Source organism: Gymnoscopelus microlampas (genome assembly GCF_963454915.1).
Source record: "Gymnoscopelus microlampas genome assembly, chromosome: 18".
NCBI classification, from domain to species: Eukaryota; Metazoa; Chordata; class Actinopteri; order Myctophiformes; family Myctophidae; genus Gymnoscopelus; species Gymnoscopelus microlampas.
The window spans coordinates 35,960,735-35,980,490 of NC_139955.1; the positions used below are offsets into that span (position 1 = coordinate 35,960,735).

At 41.6% G+C, this 19,756-nt stretch overlaps 1 protein-coding gene across 1 annotated transcript in view; it reads right to left on the reverse strand.

Moving 5' to 3' along the window:
- The window catches only part of drp2 (dystrophin related protein 2), a 174,134-nt gene extending 155,618 nt beyond the window's left edge, over window positions 1–18,516 (reverse strand). The window contains exon 1 of the mRNA XM_084041078.1: window positions 18,369–18,516. The gene's annotated coding sequence lies outside the window, so the exon portion shown is untranslated. The remainder of the gene's footprint in view (window positions 1–18,368) is intronic.
- Window positions 18,517–19,756: the final 1,240 nt, after the last annotated feature.

Below are 19,756 nucleotides of genomic sequence, written 5' to 3' on the forward strand. Positions count from 1 at the left end.
ATTGCAGGTCCTGGCGCGCGGTGACCCCTGCGTCGCGGTCACCCCTCCCCACGGGCAACCCCCCACCCCCACCCGCCGCGGAACCCCTGGGTCCTGTCGCAAACGCGCACACACACACACACACACACACAGAGAGATCCGTAAGAATGTTTTGTGTGTAAACGTGCGTAAATGATGTCGTTGTGTCTCTGAAGTGGTTCTGTTGTGCTGCGGTGAACGGAACGCAGTGAATGGAATGTGGCTCGGTGTTGTCATGTTCGCTTATTGTAAGCGGTTTAGGGGCAATATTGGTGGTAGTGTGTTTTTGCCGTTGTTTGTGAAAGTGCAGGTGGGTGTGGGGACGCGTTGTGAGCTTGTAGATCGGCTGTTTTCCAAGAGGCAATGTATATGTGTGAAGGCGCTTCGTTCCCATTCGCAGTTAAGTTCAGATGGTAATGGTCAATGGCTGTGTGCAAATTCAGAGCAATTGCTCCAGTCACTGAGGAGAACCGGGCAGCTTTCCATGACACCACGGCGCACTACACTACTACACTACTACAGAGGGACAGAGGTTTGTGAAATGATAGGAGGATAGTAGGATACCTTTCATCCTGTAAGAATGTTGTGAACCACAGCATTTCTTTATCGGTCTCTGCTTAATGGACAGCAGTAAACAGTTATAAATGTCCATACAGAACTCCCACACAAGGGCACACAGGAACGCACGTCTTTGTCATGCTTAATTGGTGGTTCAAATAAACTAGACCATACCCGGTGAAGTGTGCAGTAGTTGCAAACGTGGGGTTATTGCGTGTCCTGTCGCGCAACCCCCCCGCACGGCCCGCCCACGGTCACTCACACACACACACACATAGAGATCCGTAACAATGTTTTCTGTGTACACACGCGTAAATGAAAGTCCTTTAAGTTGAAGCACGTTGTGTGTGCATGAAGATATCACTGATGTGTCTCACTAGGCGATTTTAGCCTCAGTCAACAAGGGGGGCAAGATCTTGAAAAATAAAAATAAAATAGAAACATCACATGCAACCTCGGTATGGGTTGATACCATTTAACTTAATGGTTTGTACACTATGGAAATGATCTACTAGTCAAACAATCATTTGTACCAGAGAGGGTTAGGCTATTTAAAGGAACTGGGTTGAGCGTACAGGTATTGCAGAGGTGAAAACAGGCGTAGGTTTATGTGTGAAATAACACAAAATAAAAATATCCAAGGCAAAAAAGTTAACTCCATCTGCAAAGTACTTAAGCCAATAAAACAATTAACTAGCAGCCAGTTGCAAGTAGGCAAGGTCCATGTAAGTGAATGTCTGTGTCACAGCTTATGTCCATGTCCTTCACATCACACATCAGGGGTTGACAGTCCTTATTATTGTACTTTGATAGATTTTCTGAAGGAAAAGATTATGCTCGTTATTAACTCCTGCAGAGTTGGTCAGAGCTGTGTGGGAGATCAAACTCCTTCTCTTCCAATCAGTTAATCCAAATACCAAGAGTATTTGAATTTAAAGAGTAAAACAGTATGATCACTATGAGAAAAAGAGAGGCTGTTTGTGTGTGCGTGTTGTATGCATGTATGTTAACATTTCCAATTCCTGGCCATTGTGTGCACATAGTTCCTTCCTATACTGTATGCTTGCGTCCATTTGTTGTTTTATATACTCGCGTCACATGTGTATCTCCGCATGTGTCTCAGGAAGTGTCCAGAGTGGATGTGGTGAGCGACTTAACGGTGTGATGTCAAGTCTAATTAGCCAGCCATCCCTGAGGCTCATTGCTCATACAGGCCTCTGGGATGGCGGAAGCAAGTAGGACAGCAGGGAGGAAGGAAGAGGGCCACTGTACGGGGAGCAGTCAACAACAGCTGAGCTTCATCTTCACCTCCTTGCTGGAGAGGCGACAAGACACCAAATGCACACCTCACACCATCTCCCACGCTTGTCTCACCAAGACCCATGTACAACCTCTAAACACACATACATTTTCAGTGAGTCACAAGCAGACTTGGAAAAGCACAAACAAGGAGCCAATAAGATGTGCAACGCTGAAACCCATGTCACACATCTTGATATTCCTGCCACACATTTTAAGCTCAGCCGTTACCTTGGAAACATACTGTACACATGTAGTCTAAACGTTTATTTTGACTGCAAAAAACGTGCATTTAGTAAATGAAATAGCAGCTGTATTGTACATGAATGAAAGTTTGACCTGAGGTGTGCAGATTTTAAATCTGTCTTCCGTGTGACATCTCACTGACACTGTGTGACATCTCAAACTCAAACAGAGGAGCCTGGAGCTCAGATGTCTACAAGTCAATTTGTCTGCCTGCTGTCTCAGAGCTAGGGATTAAAATACATACTGTACACCTGGAAGAATAATGCTCTTTAACAACAGCTCTGTCTTTTTATCTGTCAACCATGTGTTCGCCTTCAAGGCCAACATGTCATTGAATGATCCATTCTCAAATCAACACAACCTCCCTGGCATTGTGATGAACTGATACGCTGTGCAGAACACTAATGTTTTATTACCTGATCACCTGACCCGACTTAACCACTGTGTGGTACGATAAAATAAGGAGCATGCATCAGACTTCACGGTACAAATGCAGGGGAAAGTTAAAGTAATTTAAGGCCCACCAGTTAAGAGCATAACATTTGACACATAATATAGGATTTATTGAAAGCATGTTCCAACTAGAACATCATTGATGGCTTCAACATGGAGAAGGCTTTGAGATTCAATGAAGTTCCAAGATGGTATTGCTACTTCCTCTTACCACAGAAATCTTAAGTGTAGCCTAACCTTTGAAGAAAGTGTGTGTGTGTGTGTGTGTGTGTGTGTGTGTGTGTGTGTGTGTGTGTGTGTGTGTGTGTGTGTGTGTGTGTGTGTGTGTGTGTGTGTGTGTGTGTGTGTGTGTGTGTGTGTGTGTGTGTGTGTGTGTGTGTGTGTGTGTGTGTGTGTGTGTGTGTGTGTGTGTGTACATGCACATGTAAAGGGTTCAGGAGTAATACTGTAGGTAGAACAGCACATGCAATGGGATTAAAGTAATTTGATTCTGAAATGGCAACTGTGATCCTCATTGGGTGGTTTCAAGCCAGCAGGGTCAGCCATCCCATTAGCCATGATGGTTTCTGCTGCTAAAATGTTGAGCCAGCCATTTCAACGCCAACAAGGGTCAGTTGTTCCATTAGGCTGTTGCTGAGATCAATGTTAAGGTCATTAGGTGCTGTGGACTAAATGTAAACTATGTGGAGGCACATTGTTGGGCTAAAGTACGTGGGTTTGGTCAGAGGTGAAAGCAGGTTCAAAGAGGCGGTCCGCGGTGTAGATGTCAGAACTCATGTTTTAATTAATGGAATAGGTTATACACTAGAGAGTTTGAAGCAGGCAATCAGTGACTATAATGCAGTGGTCCCCAACCATTTTTGCACCAAGGGGGTTCAGGGTTTGTGTTGCTCATGCTTAGTTTGTATTTGTGCTGTCCTCTGCTGCTGCTCTGTGTGTATTTATTGGTATGGTCCACCAGTACTGTAAATCTAATATACCGTCCGTCCGTCCGTCCGTCCGTCCGTGTGACACACACAAGACAACAACAAAGACACAGGAGGAACACACCCCATTACTGCCAGTACCACTACCACCACTACAACCTACACATGCCCTACCTGCATTAGAATATGTGGTTCCAGGATAGGACTCTTTAGCCACCTACGAACCCACCGTTTTAAGGACATAAGTGGACGTCATCATCGGATTTGATGGACAACCATAAGCAAGCAAAGTGTGTGTGTGTGGGGGGGGGGGGGGGGGGGGAGAGAGAGGTTTACTGTTCACTGATCGTCCCCGGAGTTACAGTTTCACTTTGAATGCAGCCATTTTATCCACCAGCTTAAATTCAGTTGCCATTCTACCTTGAAGTGACAGTTTGAGTTCATGGAGCAGGTTGAATATGTCACACAGTTAAGCAAGTTTTGCAACCCAGTCCTTGCAGTTATCATTGAAATGTGCTGTTCACATAACTGGATAGCTATCTTACTTCAGTGTGTAAAAGAAGGCACTTGTATCCTGCGTACATTTCCTCAACAGGTGTGAGTTAAGGGCGTGTGCTTTTATGTAGTTGATCATTTTTCACATTCAGCTGATTGTTTTTTTTTGTTAGATTTTTAACAATTGTGTAAATACTAGAGAAAAGGTTGTCATTAGATGTGACTCAATGTGACCATCAAGCATGGCTGTGAACATTTATAGCTCCCATTGTGCAGAGTGAAGACTTTCCAGCCCTTATATTTGGTCATTGTACCTGTCATATTGTAATTCTGCTACAGCGACAAACTGCTAAATGGCATATAACGACTTAACTGCGAGACAGCCTGGGGCCCCGCCATGGTGTTGACAAGCTTTCTCACAGCAGAGTGGTCAAAGGTATATAAACTTAAATCTTAAACCAGACAAGAAGCATACAGTTAACACACAGGGAGGGGGTCTGCGCCTGATCTCACTGATGACAGAATTTTAAGGACTTCTCTCATTCAAAGCTCATTCAGATTGCAAAAAAACAAAACAGAAAACTTGCACTTGACTTGCCTCTCACTTAGAATTTTCTCTATGGACCAGATTCAAGAGGTAGAGTGAAACAAGCCTTGCCAAATATCCTGTGTTTTGAACACGCGCATGAAAGGCTGTGAGGATAAGGACTGCCAGTCTGAGTTCCAGAGATAAGTTTTGATGTCAAAGCGCTATCCATGGCAGACGCAATCAGGCCAGAGACGACAGAGCAAAAACAAGGCTGGCATTCAGATAAAGGCAGCATGACAGCTTTAGATAAACACTCAGGTGCTATTGAGGTCAACATCATTCTACATGATTCCTCCATTTTCAATATGCCATCTATTCACCCATCTATCTGTAGCCAGTGCTGCAGTGCTCTGCTGATGAAATGTCACTGATATAACTGTGTGCAGCAATCAAGACTTTGAATGTATTGTGATATTTGTGATTATGATTTGTTATCTATTTTCCTATATTAGTAGTAGTACATTGTACGTTTAAAAACATGGTGAGAAAAGACTATAAAAGGTTATAAGAAAAGGTGCTCAGTCTCAGTCCGCCTGTGTGTGTGTGTGTGTGTGTGTGTGTGTGTGTGTGTGTGTGTGTGTGTGTGTGTGTGTGTGTGTGTGTGTGTGTGTGTGTGTGTGTGTGTGTGTGTGTGTGTGTGTGTGTGTGTGTGTGTGTGTGTGTGTGTGTGTGTGTCTAATCTCCGGCACGGCTGGACCGATCAGTTACAAATTTTGCATGCACATTCACAGCAGGCCAAGGAAGAACCGCCACCCAATTTTTCAAATCAGTCTCATGGTTGCGCTATAACAGCCCACTTCATGTTTTGGCAACAACTCATAGGTCATACAATGAACAAAATAAATTCCCTGGATTCCTTGGATCATGACGCAACTCCAATGGCTGTGTGCAAAGATCAATTACTCCAGCCACTGAGGAGAATCGGGCAAGAGATTTTGGGCACAGAGCTACAGAGCTTTGTAGAATTATAGGATGATGATGATACCTGATGTGACAATGTGACCACACATTGTCACGAAAAGGGACAATGCTAACTGTTTGTGCTGTACATGCCCATCAAGAGTGCACGCTTGCTGGGTGGTGTATGGACACAAAACAACAAGCAAATTACAGACTTCACAGTTCATTCAAGAAAGAGTCAAAATGGGGTTCAGGTCATTACATAGGTTTGCCAGGAAGCGCACCTGTAGCCAACGACTGATTGGAGCGCCATTGGTGCAAACCAACTTGGTTGAATGTGTCAAAGAGGGAGACTGGACAGTAGCCTACTCAAAGTTAAAATATCTTATGACTGAAAGCAAATACTATATCTATATCTATATAAATGAAATGTACACCTTTGCCATTTTGTCAGTCTGCTGCTGCCTGTCTACTGAGGTGCTTAGGAACTGTCACTGTCTCCAACGAGGTGAAGTGTTTTGTAATTATATTTAGTTAAAACCATGGTAAAAATGCATTTGTTTCTTATGATAGAAGGCCTAATCATTTGTGTTTTTGAATTTATTATTTTTCTATTTACAGATAGCAGCTGTATTTGGTCTCTTTGTTTTTGCTACTTAATAAACTATGTTAAAATCTGCCAAACTGTGTGCTTTGCCATCATTTGATTGACAGGTCGTGCTAAGAGTTTGCACACTACCCTCACCCGAGACAGGGGTGTGACACCTGATGTGCTAAGTCTTTAGACTGTGCAATTAGCATTCATTTATCATTTATTTTCCCGTTTTATTTTCTTTTTGCTTGCTTAGAAGACATCAAAAACAAGTGTAAGAATCTGTGGTGGTGTTTAAGCGTGAACTGAAGGCAACCAACAGCAACAAGACTGAGGCGGCTTTGACATTTTCCTTTGCTTACGATTCTTTTTGAAAATGCATTTCATGGAATTTCATCCACTCTTTTTCAGCTGTAAACTTGTGATGTGACAAAACAAAGAAAAAGAAAAACATTCTTGACTCTATTTACCAGTGAACTGAGTCACTGATTGAATCAACAGATTATAGTTCACCTTTTAAAGGCGTGATGGTTGCGATTAGAAGTGTACAGTATACTGTATGCATTGCAAAACTGGCCACTTGTAACTGAAATTTCATTCCAGTGTTGCATAGTAGTTATAGGAGAACCAGCTAAAATGTAGGACTACCCACCAAAATGTAAGCACCACCAATATGTATTTTAACTGATGGAAAAAGACAATATAACAATACGGTTTACAAGTAAGAAATGGTGAAAGTAGCCTTAAAATGCATTGTTGGGAACCACTGGGGCGATATCTTTTATATACTGTAATATCCCCCCCCCCCCCCCCCCTCCCCCCTTTTGTTGGATGACAGGGTTAGAGGGGCGCTCGTTTTGGTTCACTCAACGTTCCGTTTTGGTTGGACCACAAGAATTATTTGCGCAGATTAAAATTTGGTTGCACATATGCCACACAAATGGTCACAATTTTGAGCCCCTGAGCACATAACATTTCCATGGGCTTTTCTTTCATACTTTTGAAGTCGGTGGTTCTATGACTTTTGGGTCCAATCTCCCAGAGAGTTTACAACCCATAGCCTGAGGAGAAGGTTGGCTGCAGTATACAATCCAATAAACGGATGACAATTCATAGGTCAGCCATTCTGATAAAAAAAACTTCTGTAAAAGAATGTCTGCCATGTCTGCTTATGTCTCTTTACAAGATTTGTGTTTTTAAAATGTTTCAAAAATATTCCAAATATTTTTATTTTTGAAAATAGCAGATCTACAAGCTCACAACGCGTCACATTGTGACATGTGGGTTTGTAGGCTATTTTCAAATAGTCAATGTATATAGGGTTCAAGTGGTAATACTGGTTGCTTCTTTTGGGCTTGTTTTTATAGACCTGGATTGTTTCTTTCGCAAAATCTGGCAACACTGGTATCCTCCCTCTAATCTCCTCAGGGAGGCTTGTCTGTCCTCGAGGACACAAGGAGGTGTACAACTGAGTAATGGGATTTCCCAAATGTTTTTGTTGTTTCTTTTTAAAGAAATCAACAGCTCATGTGTCTGGAGGCTTGTGCACTGTGGCTGGTACCGTAGATCAGTGGTTCTCAAACTTTTTCTTGCCAAGGACCCCCAAATAGACACTTATTAGCCCGCGGACCCCCATTTGAAAAGATAAGCCAGGGACCCTCATAATATAAGATTTGTACGGCTCTCTAGCAGTGATTTTCAACCATTTTAATTTCAAGGACCCCCAGTTGGACATGCATTAGGGCTACAGACCCCCATTTAATGGCATGTATGTCTCTGGGACCTCAATTTATATTGTAAAATCAATGTTAATTTAACTCTGAGTGTACAAATGGAACCAAATGGACCCGTTAACAACAGACGTGAGTTAAGGGCGTGTGTACACGTGTGTACACTCTCAGAGTTACAGACCCATAAGGGTCCATTTGGTCCCTATCCATCATTTAGCTGGGGACCCCCTGGAACCCCCTTAAGTACCCCTGGGGGTCCTCGGACCCCACTTTGAGAACCAATGCCGTAGATGATTCCCATTGGAGATGCTCCTAAATCCCAAATAAGAGTTTTCCCAACAAGTGCCTTCTGTTCCTATTAAGGAACTTTGCTAAAGAGAACACGGTAAAAAATTAATCAGTGCAATCTGAAGACAGCAGTCCCGTTCTAATACCAGAGCCCTTTCACTGGTGCCAGTTTCAATAATAATCAGCATCAAGTCTAATGTACTGTATCATTCAAATATATTTCTGATTACATTTTGCAACATGTAGTATGATGAATAAATTTGAATCTATATTACATGAATAATATGTTGTCTTCAGATGCCCAGTCAATAATCTGCATATCCATTTTGCAAGGGAAATGACTCATTGGTGGGTGTATCACGTAACTACCTAACCTTTATACTCCAACTCCCTCTTATGTGATTCTTAAAAGCTACATGATATTAGATAATTTAATCCCAAGCCAGAGTCATACCACAGAAACCCTATCACTGCTGCCACAAAATCCACCGACTGCATGTTTGCCCATAATAAGGAACATTATACTTGTATTGAAAGAAAGCAATGAAGAAATGCGAGCAAGCATTAATGGGAGAATATGGGGTTCCTCTAACACGATGGGGTTTGACGGTTTGTGTTCATTGGTTTTAACGTGACTCACTGCCTCCACTGCTGAGACTGAGCGGGTGGAGGAGATTGGCTCTAAAAATAAAGGGAAGACGTTATTAGCATTTCCTCATATACTGTAAATCTCTCCTCACTACCGACACAGCCACCAGAGCAGAAAGCTCCAAACTACCATAATCTCTGGCCGTAGAGGAATTTCTTGGTGAAACATGAATGACCATTAGGTTAGTCTCAAGGTATGTACAGTAGTTATGGAAATAAGAGAGATCTTCTGTGTGTGTATGGGATTTCATTTGTGAATAACCCCAAGGCAGAGGTTTACAGAAGCCTCCAGTGTTCTTGCGAAAGGACAAAGTGATTGAGAAGAATCCAAAAAGGTCAGCCCAATGCAGCAATCGGCCAGCTGAATCGTTGGGATTTAGCCCAGATCACAGCTCCTGATCCTGTGATAGAAAGACCAAACTAAAACTGATGGCAAAAACTCAGTCAATATGAATGACCTATTGGCATGTGATGAAAAAAATTGATTTTACATTAATACAGTTGGCACCAAGACAACAGTTCTATCATCCTGTAACTAGTGGTGGGAAAAAAACGTTAATTTCAGTGAACGAACGATTTCGTTCACGGCAATGATTCGTTCAAATGATTCGTTCACGTTCTCTTTCAGTAGCACTATTTTCTAGTGAAAAACACCATCGCGGGAGCGTTATTATTATGTTGCGCGTACCTCCGCCCTCCCGTCCTGTATACGAGGGGAGGGGATGGGGGGCAGGAACGATAGCGCAAACGTAACAGTTTCAGGAAGTGAGCGAGCTCGTTCAGGACAATGAACTAGTTCTTTTGAACGAATCGATCATGAACGACCCATCACTAACTGCAACATCTCTTTGACTGCATAAATGGTCTAATAGCGATACGTTTGAACTCTAACACCACAGTTTCCATAGGAACTAAGAAAGACAGCTATCGGTTCTCAAAATAGATTGATGAGATGCTCCAAGTCAGAATAGAAGCATCACCGTTTATGTTCAAAAATAGCCACTAGGCAGAGGAATGGATAGTGCATGTTCATTATTAGGCACTATAATCCAGCTTCATTAACAAGAGGATATAACCTCAGGTTTTACATAATGTTATTTATTCCTGATACATATTAAGTGCTGACAATGCCTAAGGCACTGAATTTGAGACAAAGTCTGCCATTCAAAAACAGCTTGTAAAAATGGGGAACAATGTAAAATCCTCAGTGTTAATTAAACAAATGTAGACTTAAACTAAGAACCAAATGGACCTGTTGAATTAACTCTGAGAGGGCGGCCCTGTACCTCACCTGGCAGAGCGCATACCATATCAAGGCTGTGTCCTTGCCACAGCTGGCCCGGGTTTGAATCTGACCCAAGGTCCTTTGATGCATGTCATACTCCCTCTCTCCTGCCTTTTCCTGTCTCTATAATCTATACCGTCAAATAAAGCAGAAAATGCTGAAAAATACAATCAACCCTGACGGCCATTTCCTGCCTCTATCATCTATACTGTCAAATGAAGCAGAAAATGCTGAAAAATAAAATCAACCCTGATAACTTTACTGTGATAATTCATTGAGCTTCATGCTTTATTTAACCAAGCATGAATACACAGCAAGCACAAGCATATCCATATAGATAAATCCCCAAAACCCCTGATCTGGCAAAACTCTCACATACTGTATTGTTAACAAACTTTTAAACTAGACATTGTAATTGTGATATTAGTCAATAGTGAGCAACTGCATGCCCTGTCTTTTGCCTAAAATAACTGTTTTTGCTGGACTGTACTGTATAGGTGAAATATAGTCAGATAGCTTCCATACAAGTCACCATTGCTCTTTTAGTAGGGTTCTTTTCAGCTTGCATTGATGTCCTGAACCTGGCCTAAATACAGGTACAAGATGTGCACACAATCTCCTCTTTGAACTGTTCTTTTAGGCTTGGACATCGTTATGACGACCACATTGAGGGGGTACTATGCTGTGGAAAACAAAGTACCAGGTACCAAATGTGACTAGAGTCGAGTCTAGCTGACACACTGGCTCCCTGTGTGTCAAATCATTGATTTCAAAATACTACTGTATGTCTTTGAATGGTTTAGGGCCATTTCTGATCTTGTATGATGTCATGAACCATCCAGACTTCTCAGGACTCAGGTCATCTGGGAAAGGTCTGCTTTCTGTCCCTAAAACCAAAAATAAACTTGGGGAAGCAGCATTTAGCTTTTATGCACCACATATCTGGAACAAACTCCCAGAAAACTGCAGGTCTGCTGCCACTCTTATTTCTTTTAAAACACAACTAAAGACCTTTCTGTTTGCCGCTGCCTTTGATTGAGTTGCTTTTCTTTCTCCTTTTGTTTTTATGCATCCTAATGTCATTTTATAATTGTGTTTTCTTTGCTTGCTGTTCTGTGTAAAGCACATTGAATTACCTTGTTGTTGAAATGTGCTATACAAATAAAACTGCCTTGCCCTGCCTTGCCTTGCCTTGCCTTACCATGCAGTAGAGAAGTCGACGTGCAACACCGTTAAAAAAAAAACGTGAAGTAGGCTTTAGCAGGAAGCCCTGGCTTCTTCCAAGTAGCTGAACAGTGGCATGTCTCAGACACTGATAGAGAATGCAGTTACTGTATATTCGTATGGATGCCTGCATTCTCCATGCTCCCATCCTGGAGACATCCCATGTAATGACATATGTCACTAATGGAGCACACTCTCCTGAGAAGCACCAAATAAAAGCAGACAGAATTAATTACAGTCAGCCAGAGTGACCTTTTACGTTTGATAAATCATAAAGCTGGGGAGACTGCCATTAAGGCCTACGGATGGGAAATACCCAGCTATGAAAAACGACCTCGTCTCGGGGTCTAGAGCTGTATCGACCTGGGCGGCTGCATTTATAGCACGCGCTCGTGCGCGCACGCTCACACACTCTCAGGCAATTGCTAAGTTATTTTGGGCTGCTATTCATCGGTTCTCTTGACAGTCACACAGGACAGGGAGGGTAGTACTTGACTGTCTTAAGGGAAGTCAAATTTATGTTTCATTACTTAGGAAAAGAGGGGCATTCCCTGGGTACTCAATTAGGCTCATCTCTGGACCGTGGTTCATGTACTAGAGAGTCATCTCTAGACCGTGGTGCATGTACTTGTAGAGAGTCAAGGAGGTTATTTTATGAAGAAAAAATAAATAAATAAATGGATTATTTGCATTGCTTTATCGACTCCTCTGAGAAATTGAGAGGCTTACATCATGGGAATCTAACACAATCATCCTCTAAGGAATAAATTGTCATAAATACAATGCTGCATCAGTTATAGTATGCATCTCATACTGTAATCACTCAGCACACATAGAACTGGAATTAATTAAAATCTGAGCTCTTAAAAGAAACACCCACTAGGCTGGAGTAAATGTAATGAAAGTTATAGTTTGCCAAATGTGCAGATTTAATAAATTGTGTTATCTCCAAACATGCAGGCCCCAGACAAAATAAATCTTCTGTCAGTAGTTGACAATACAAAGAAACTGTTGTCATCTAAGCTGGAGATAGTTGTTGTGAAAGCATGCCAAAAAATGGTTTCTTTCCTGCAGCAAGAGCGTATAAGAGAGAAAGAGAGGGCGATTGGCAGAAAGGCACTCATCAATAAATCTGTAGTTAGGCTATTTCTAATGAGTTCATCACCTTCTATGTGAAAATGAGTAACAGTATTTCAAAGTGCCATAAACACTCCTTTTTTGATCTAAAATGATATGAAACCAGGCAACACATTATCCAAATCACATCTCACCAAGCCCATACTCTAAAAAGAAACCATACTATGGTGCAGGTCGATGTCTATTTCCTAGGAAAACTAATAATGCACCACCGGTGCCCCTTTATCGGAATACAATGCATATTACATTGTACATACTGTACAGCTCTTCCGGAGAGTGCATATGCTGCACACCCTCTGCATATTACCAACAGGCTGCTCAAAGAATATAAGAAGAGACAAGCTTGTTGTATAGCTTCTATACAACATGACAAGACATAGTTAGAGCATGAGAAAACCACGTCTGCCTCAGGTCACAGTCACACTGATGAACGACCCTATTGAATCTGATCACAACATGGCAGATTTCATTAGAGCACATTAATAAGTGAAGATATGATGAAAAGTTACCAGAGAAGCGGAGATGCTGTATCATCATAGCTAGATCTGACGCAAGACCATCAGCCAGTCTACGTTAACGAAACCTCAAAGGAAACAGTTAATGGGATTTAAATATTCATCATGGCGTTGCAAACTAAATACGTGGTGGGGTCATTAGAAGTTTGCTTAACATAACCCAAGGAGTCATTACATCAAATTATAGGAGAGACACTATAGGGCCAGCTGATATAATGGTATTGACCACAGAGGCTCACACAGTCTGAAAGTGGTCTGAACCAACATAGAGAGAACATAACACATTTGGACAGTGTTCCATTAGACACAGTCTTGCATTTGAATGACACATCAGCCAGAGGCTGAAATGCACCATTAAAGCACTGCAACTTTATTAGGCTAATGTTACAACCGTTTGCTAAATGAAAGGCCCGTTGGTACAACAGTGAATGTCTGATAGCCCCGAAGAAGGCATTAATCAGTAAGAATAGACAAACACATATTTATTTCATAGTCATTGTATGACTATGCTGTCAGGCAGAAACCAAAGACGAGAGCATCAATCGTCCTCAGGATGACCGGATTAAAGAAATACAACCTCACATTCACCACTGTGTACATACCTCAACTACACGACTGCCTGACAGGTACAGTACACCTGACAGAATGTATGACCTTTTTTGGAGAGTACGGTGTCCTCAATCCTTCTCTCACCAGAAGACATTAAGCAAAACTAGGTTGAAACCTGGTATATGGCTGAACTGTGTATACAACAATAGAGGGGTTTTACTTTGAAACGATGGATACAGAAAGTGGCGATATTCGGCCAAGGCGTGTGATTATGTTTTCTTGGTTATTATACTAAATATCGAGGAGAAGCACAATATTCTATTCTTAGCATGAAAGACGTTGGGAATGAGCTGAGTGGACCCGCATACGCCTTCTGACGATGCTGAGGACAAGTGAAGACCCCTGCAGGTGTATTTGAATTATTAGTATTACTATTAATGTGGAGCCGCTGCAAATGGCCCCTGATGACGTGATAGGACATTTTAGACCAACTGCCAAAAGAGAAACTCCAACATTTGCCCGGCAACTGGTGTGACTAACTTACTTGACATTAGTCATTGACTCAGTCATCAACTAGAGACTTTCATGTTTATAGGGCTGGCTCCGCTGTCGCAGTCCATCCAAAGACACAGCTTATATACACACACAAATGCAGCTAAGCATGTATCAACATGATTCAGTGCAGACAAACAGAAACACACCACACACTCACATTTGTGCTCTTCCTCTCCATCTCTCTGTACATCCACTGTCTTAATCACACACACACACACACACACACACACACACACACACACACACACACACACACACACACACACACACACACACACACACACACACACACACACACACACACACACACACACACACACACACACACACACACACACACACGCACACGTCCCTCTTCCCGTCAAGACGAGATGTGAAAACAGCTGGTCAGTGCTCCTCTCTCCCTCCCATCCTGCTACCGTTCTACAAAGCGATGTCTTGCCCCAAAGAGCCAAACTGTGAGCTGGCCCCTACAGCAGCTGGGCAAGCAAGGTCTGCAGTGCCAGACAGTAAATAACCTGCATAAACATGTCTCTGGAGACAACCGGCAGTCGCCAACCCATTTAATGTTAATAGGAGAGCATCGGTTACCAGATTCTAAATAATAGCTCACAGTCACCACAGTCGGGGATAGGTACCCAGGGCACAGGAATTTATGGAGTTAGCAAATTGCTTTTCCATTCCCATTCTTTCCCCATTCATCCACTTCCCCTAGCTCTCAGCTCAGGGTGAAGATGATGGAGAGGTGCTGGTAGGTGATGGGACCCACTGCTTCCTGCTTGACTGAACACAGCTGTTTCATGGCCAGAGAGCTTGGGATGGCGCTCAGACGCTCCATGGGGTAGTAGCGTCTGTCCATCTGGGTCTCGGACATGAGCAGCCATTCAGTTGACGGAGTAACTGAGATGTTATTTTATTATTATTCTAGCAACACCTAAGCTTTGTAACTGGTGGCACACTTGTTGGACAGGGTGAGTGTGATGATGACATGAGATATGCCATGCTCTGTGTTTGTCACAAATAATTATTCAATAACAGTGTTGTTCGCTGTTCTTTTTCCTGGGCTCATGGTCAAGCCTGAGTATCATTTTACATGTACAGCATGCATCCACCCTACCATCTTCCAACAGATGCTGAAACAAAAAGGTGATTATGGAAAAACACATCGCTAAAGACATGATCTGCTCCGCTGGAGGATGGAGAGGTTATATAAAAGGTCATAGCCCAGTGTCAACTGTAATTAAATCAAAGCAGTTTGACCCCGTGACCCCATGGGGGTAGCTACTTACATCTCATGAATAATTCACCTTCTGGACAGAAACCAAACTTGTGTGATCTTATTATTCAATAATATCTGTGCTGTTTCTCTACAGGAAACAGGATGGGGCTAATTATTGATTGATCATTGTGTGAAATCAACCCAGGTAAAGCCACCCTATTAAATATCTAACCTTACCAAACAGTTGGTAGATCACTCATTCTTAAAGCTCTACTGCAGTTACTGAAGACCCTAGGGAGACTTAAAAGGGCAGGACATTAAAGCCTCACTATGTAACTTTTTTTTTAATGACTAGTCCAATCTTTATGGTAGGTAGAGTATGTTAATACAATATAGCTTAGAATCGAGGTGGTTGCATTTTGTCTCCCTGCTCTTCTATTGAGACATTTAGATCATGTCAAAGGTCATGCCTCACAGACACAGGATCTGACATGAATATTGACCTGATGGTCAAGATTCAATTTATCCCCCGAGCAAGCAGGTTGGCTCCATTAGCTCAAAGGTACAAATGTCAGCACTTGCGCAGGTTCAAATCCAGGGTAGAAGAGGAAAGTTACATAGTGCTGCTTTAATTCAGATCTCTCCCTTATAGTCTTTAGCTAGTATAAATAAAGCAATGCAAAAATACATGCTTCGGAGCCATCTGACACAAAGAGGGAAAAGGATGAAAGGAATCTGAGCCACCTTTGCTTCAAGATGTTGTGTATCGAGGATTACACACACTTAACCTGTCAAGATCATACTATAGTCTACAAATAAGAAAAGCATTGCTATGATGAAGCCGAATTGAATATATATTGTTAAACAGAGAGAAACACAGCCGGGGGAGGATGAAAAATGCGTAGCCATGAAACATGTCCAAAGGCCATTCAAAAACGGCAGAAGCAGTAACAGTGAAACATGCTCATAATCTGTTTAATGTGGCACACATTTACAATGCACCATACATTGAGGCTGGCTGAGCCTTATGTAGTTAATCTCTGGTTGCTGCTACAGGCAATGAATCACAGATCATTGTATACTTCTCATTTACTACCTTAAAAGGGAACTCCCACCATGCAAAAGTAGATGTTGTCCTGCCATCATTTAACATTTGTTATTAACTTGTTTTACATTAGGCCTCCTAGACTATAATATGGTTGAAAGAAATAAGCTAGCTAGTTATTTTCCTGTAGGTTGTGTTAGAAAGAAAAGTCAACATATAGCTTAAAGGACATTGAAAAGAGGCCCTTCAAACGACCAAGGGCAGAGCAATTTGATGGCGTCACAGGAATTTCCTCTTTGGTGTGAGGACCTCTTGCAGAGTGACAACAGGCTACTTCACTTTTCAGTGAAATTTAAGGCAGGGTGTCACTAGTCCTATGCCATGCAGGGTAGAGACCCTTGCTCAGCTCCCTTCAATCAAAGATCGACAGACAGACAGACAGACAGACATATACTTGATTGAAAATGCCACGAAGAGCCGCAGAGGGTGAGGATCAAAGATGATGGACCATCACGAAGCCACCTCTTAAGAAAAGAGTCACTAGGAGCAATCTCCTATTCGGTGCTTTGTTAATTTATTTATTTGTAATAGCCTAACAGTTAATGGAAAACCTTTTTAAAAAATTACAAATATTTGGTCTGCAACAGCTATAGACAAACATGTAAAGCATAGCAAATATAAGATGCCAGCATTTGTAAGAAGACTAGATAAACCAGAATGCTATGCATCTTATTCAGCAGTCGTTTTTTAAGCGCCTCTTTGTACATCAGTCATTTTGACAACCAGCTTTCAAGGGTAACAGGATAGGTGGGCACTAGGGACATCTGGGCACCTCAATGTAAAATTGGTTATTTTGTCCAAAATGTAAACAAAAAAATAATATTTGAAAAATGGTTTAAGGAAAGTAAAGTATACATGATTAAAACATGCTTGAACATTCGACAGTTAATGTCTAACGTTTCTACAATTGCTACAAAACCTGTATATCCAGTCATTCTGGGGCATCAACAAGAAGTTGAAGGATAAATTTAAGTCTGATAATGACGTACTGTGCCAGTTCACATCATGTATACTTTACATTACTATTAAGACCATTGTTCAAATATTTCATTTTGTTAACATTCAGGACAAAATAGCCAATTTTACATCGAGGTGCCCAGATGTCCCTATAGTGCCCACCTATCCTGTATCCCTTTCAAGCTGCGCGGCATTCATCATTTTTCATCATTCTACAGTTGCGTAAAAGCAGATTGCTTCCCTAAATGCCCTACATCCTATTATTCGTTATCTGGCAACTGGCGCGCGCGCATAACATGTCACGCAGAATGACACGTCGAATCCTACTCATCATAACTTGTCACTCATTAACCGCACCTGTCTCTCATCAGTAGCCGCGGGTGCGCACTTTCAACTAATAGCATATATAGAATGGCAAATAGCTTACACAAAAGATGAATTTGCTGCAATGAGGGCTAATAATAAGTGAACTTAACAATGTCGCAGGCTTATCCAAAATGACTCAAAATAAGCTGAGACCGAGGCGCGCGTTCAATATTTAGCACCAAATCCACTTCCCTCAATAAATGGTGAAAAACACTGTAAGGTTGTGCAGTGTAATCCGACCATAGGCTATTCGACAAGTCATCCCCTGAATATGATTTCAGTTCAGCAAACAGCAGTGTTAACGGATTAAACTAGAGTTGTGATTCATCCAACGAGTCCCTTGCCAAATTGTCAGGTCGGTTGGTGGTTGCGCACCCTTTGTTTTTAGAGATAGAACGGACAGGGAGCTGTTATACCAGTGTGTGGGCGAACACAGTCTACCAATATTACTGTATTCATTCAGAGGTCCGTTGCAAACATTACAAAATACATATATTGTTTTAAAAGACAGCTGCGAAAACTGACCAGGCTGACTGCCTACGCTGCAAGGAGACAATTGACAATCTACTAATCTTTTGAACCCCTAGCGAAGCCATAGGGTGAACTCAAAGAAAACCACAGAATCAAAATGCACAAATAGTCATTAGGTCGACGGTTATAATACCATTCCTTCAATTAACACTTATAAAAAAAACAGTCTTAAAACAACCGTACCTTGTTCTTCTGGGCTTGGGCAGGGAAAGCCTTATGTTTTCAGGTAAGATGACACATCAGTTCGGTGTAATGTTTCGCAGACGGGGCGAGGGAAGCATTAACAACTATATTCGTACTAACCAAGGCATCAACGTACAGAAAGTGAGGAGACAAGCGGTGCGGATGAAGCGTCCAGACCGACCGAATACCGACTCACAGGTTAGAGGAGCGGAATCTCTCCCTCTCCGCCGTTGACATCAGAGAACTGCTTAAGGTGGCTCTTCAAGTCTACTCATAGTCCTCGGACCACTGTTTGGATTTATTACATTATTCCAGTGGTGGTGTTGTAGACTAGAGTAACTAAGTACTCAAGTACTGTAGCCTACTTAAGTACAATTGAGGTATTTTTTTGTAATTTACAGGAGTATTTCCAATTCAATACTTTTACTCCACTACATCTCAGAGGGAAATATTGTACGTTTACTCTACACTACAATTATTTGAAAACTTACTTTGTAGATTTTGATTATTACAAAACATACATTAACCACTTCAGCCCTATATACATTTCGGCCATTTGAAAATAGCAGATCTACAAGCTCACAATGCTGCACGCGTTGTGAGCTTGTAGATTGGCTATTTACAAAAGATTTTTATACATTTGAAAAACATGTAAAATTCTGCATGAGTACCTTATACTTTTGGTACATTTTGATACCAATACTTTTGTACTTTTACTCAAGTACATTTTTATTTCCGGACTTTTACTTGTCACTTAATTGTTCTAAAATTGCAGTATTGATACTGTTACTTGAGTAAAACATGTGAGTAGGCTACTTTTGCCACCACAGTATTCCACAAGGTAGAAAGTAAAACAGGTGGTGGTGGCATCCATTCTAATAAATCAACCTGGGACAGGTGAATGGCACGAGGGGGAAAAAACTTCCGATACATAAGTGCGCCATAGTAAGAACGGAATGAACGAAAATGCAGGCGTACATTTCCCCCACATGGGCATCATCCATAATACAATGAATGATACAGATGACAATACACAGAAATGTATTTATTTTATTTTTTTGCAGCCTGGTATTTTGAACAAAGCATGTTAAACAACTGACCTATCAACCCCTAGTATTTGCTTTTCATCAAAATCCCGGTTCACAGCATATATCAAAGGTTATGGATGTACCTGAACATTTTAGACACCATCTCTCTAAAAGAAATACACATTAGTCATTTAGCAGACGCTTTTATCGAAAGCGACTTACAATAAATGCATTCAACATAGGTAGGGAACGAAACTACTAATCACCAGAAGTCTTAAGTGCATTGTCTGCAAAAGCAAGCAACCAAGAGTATACCTAGCGCTAAGGTAAAAGTGCAATATATCAGCTACCTATATATAT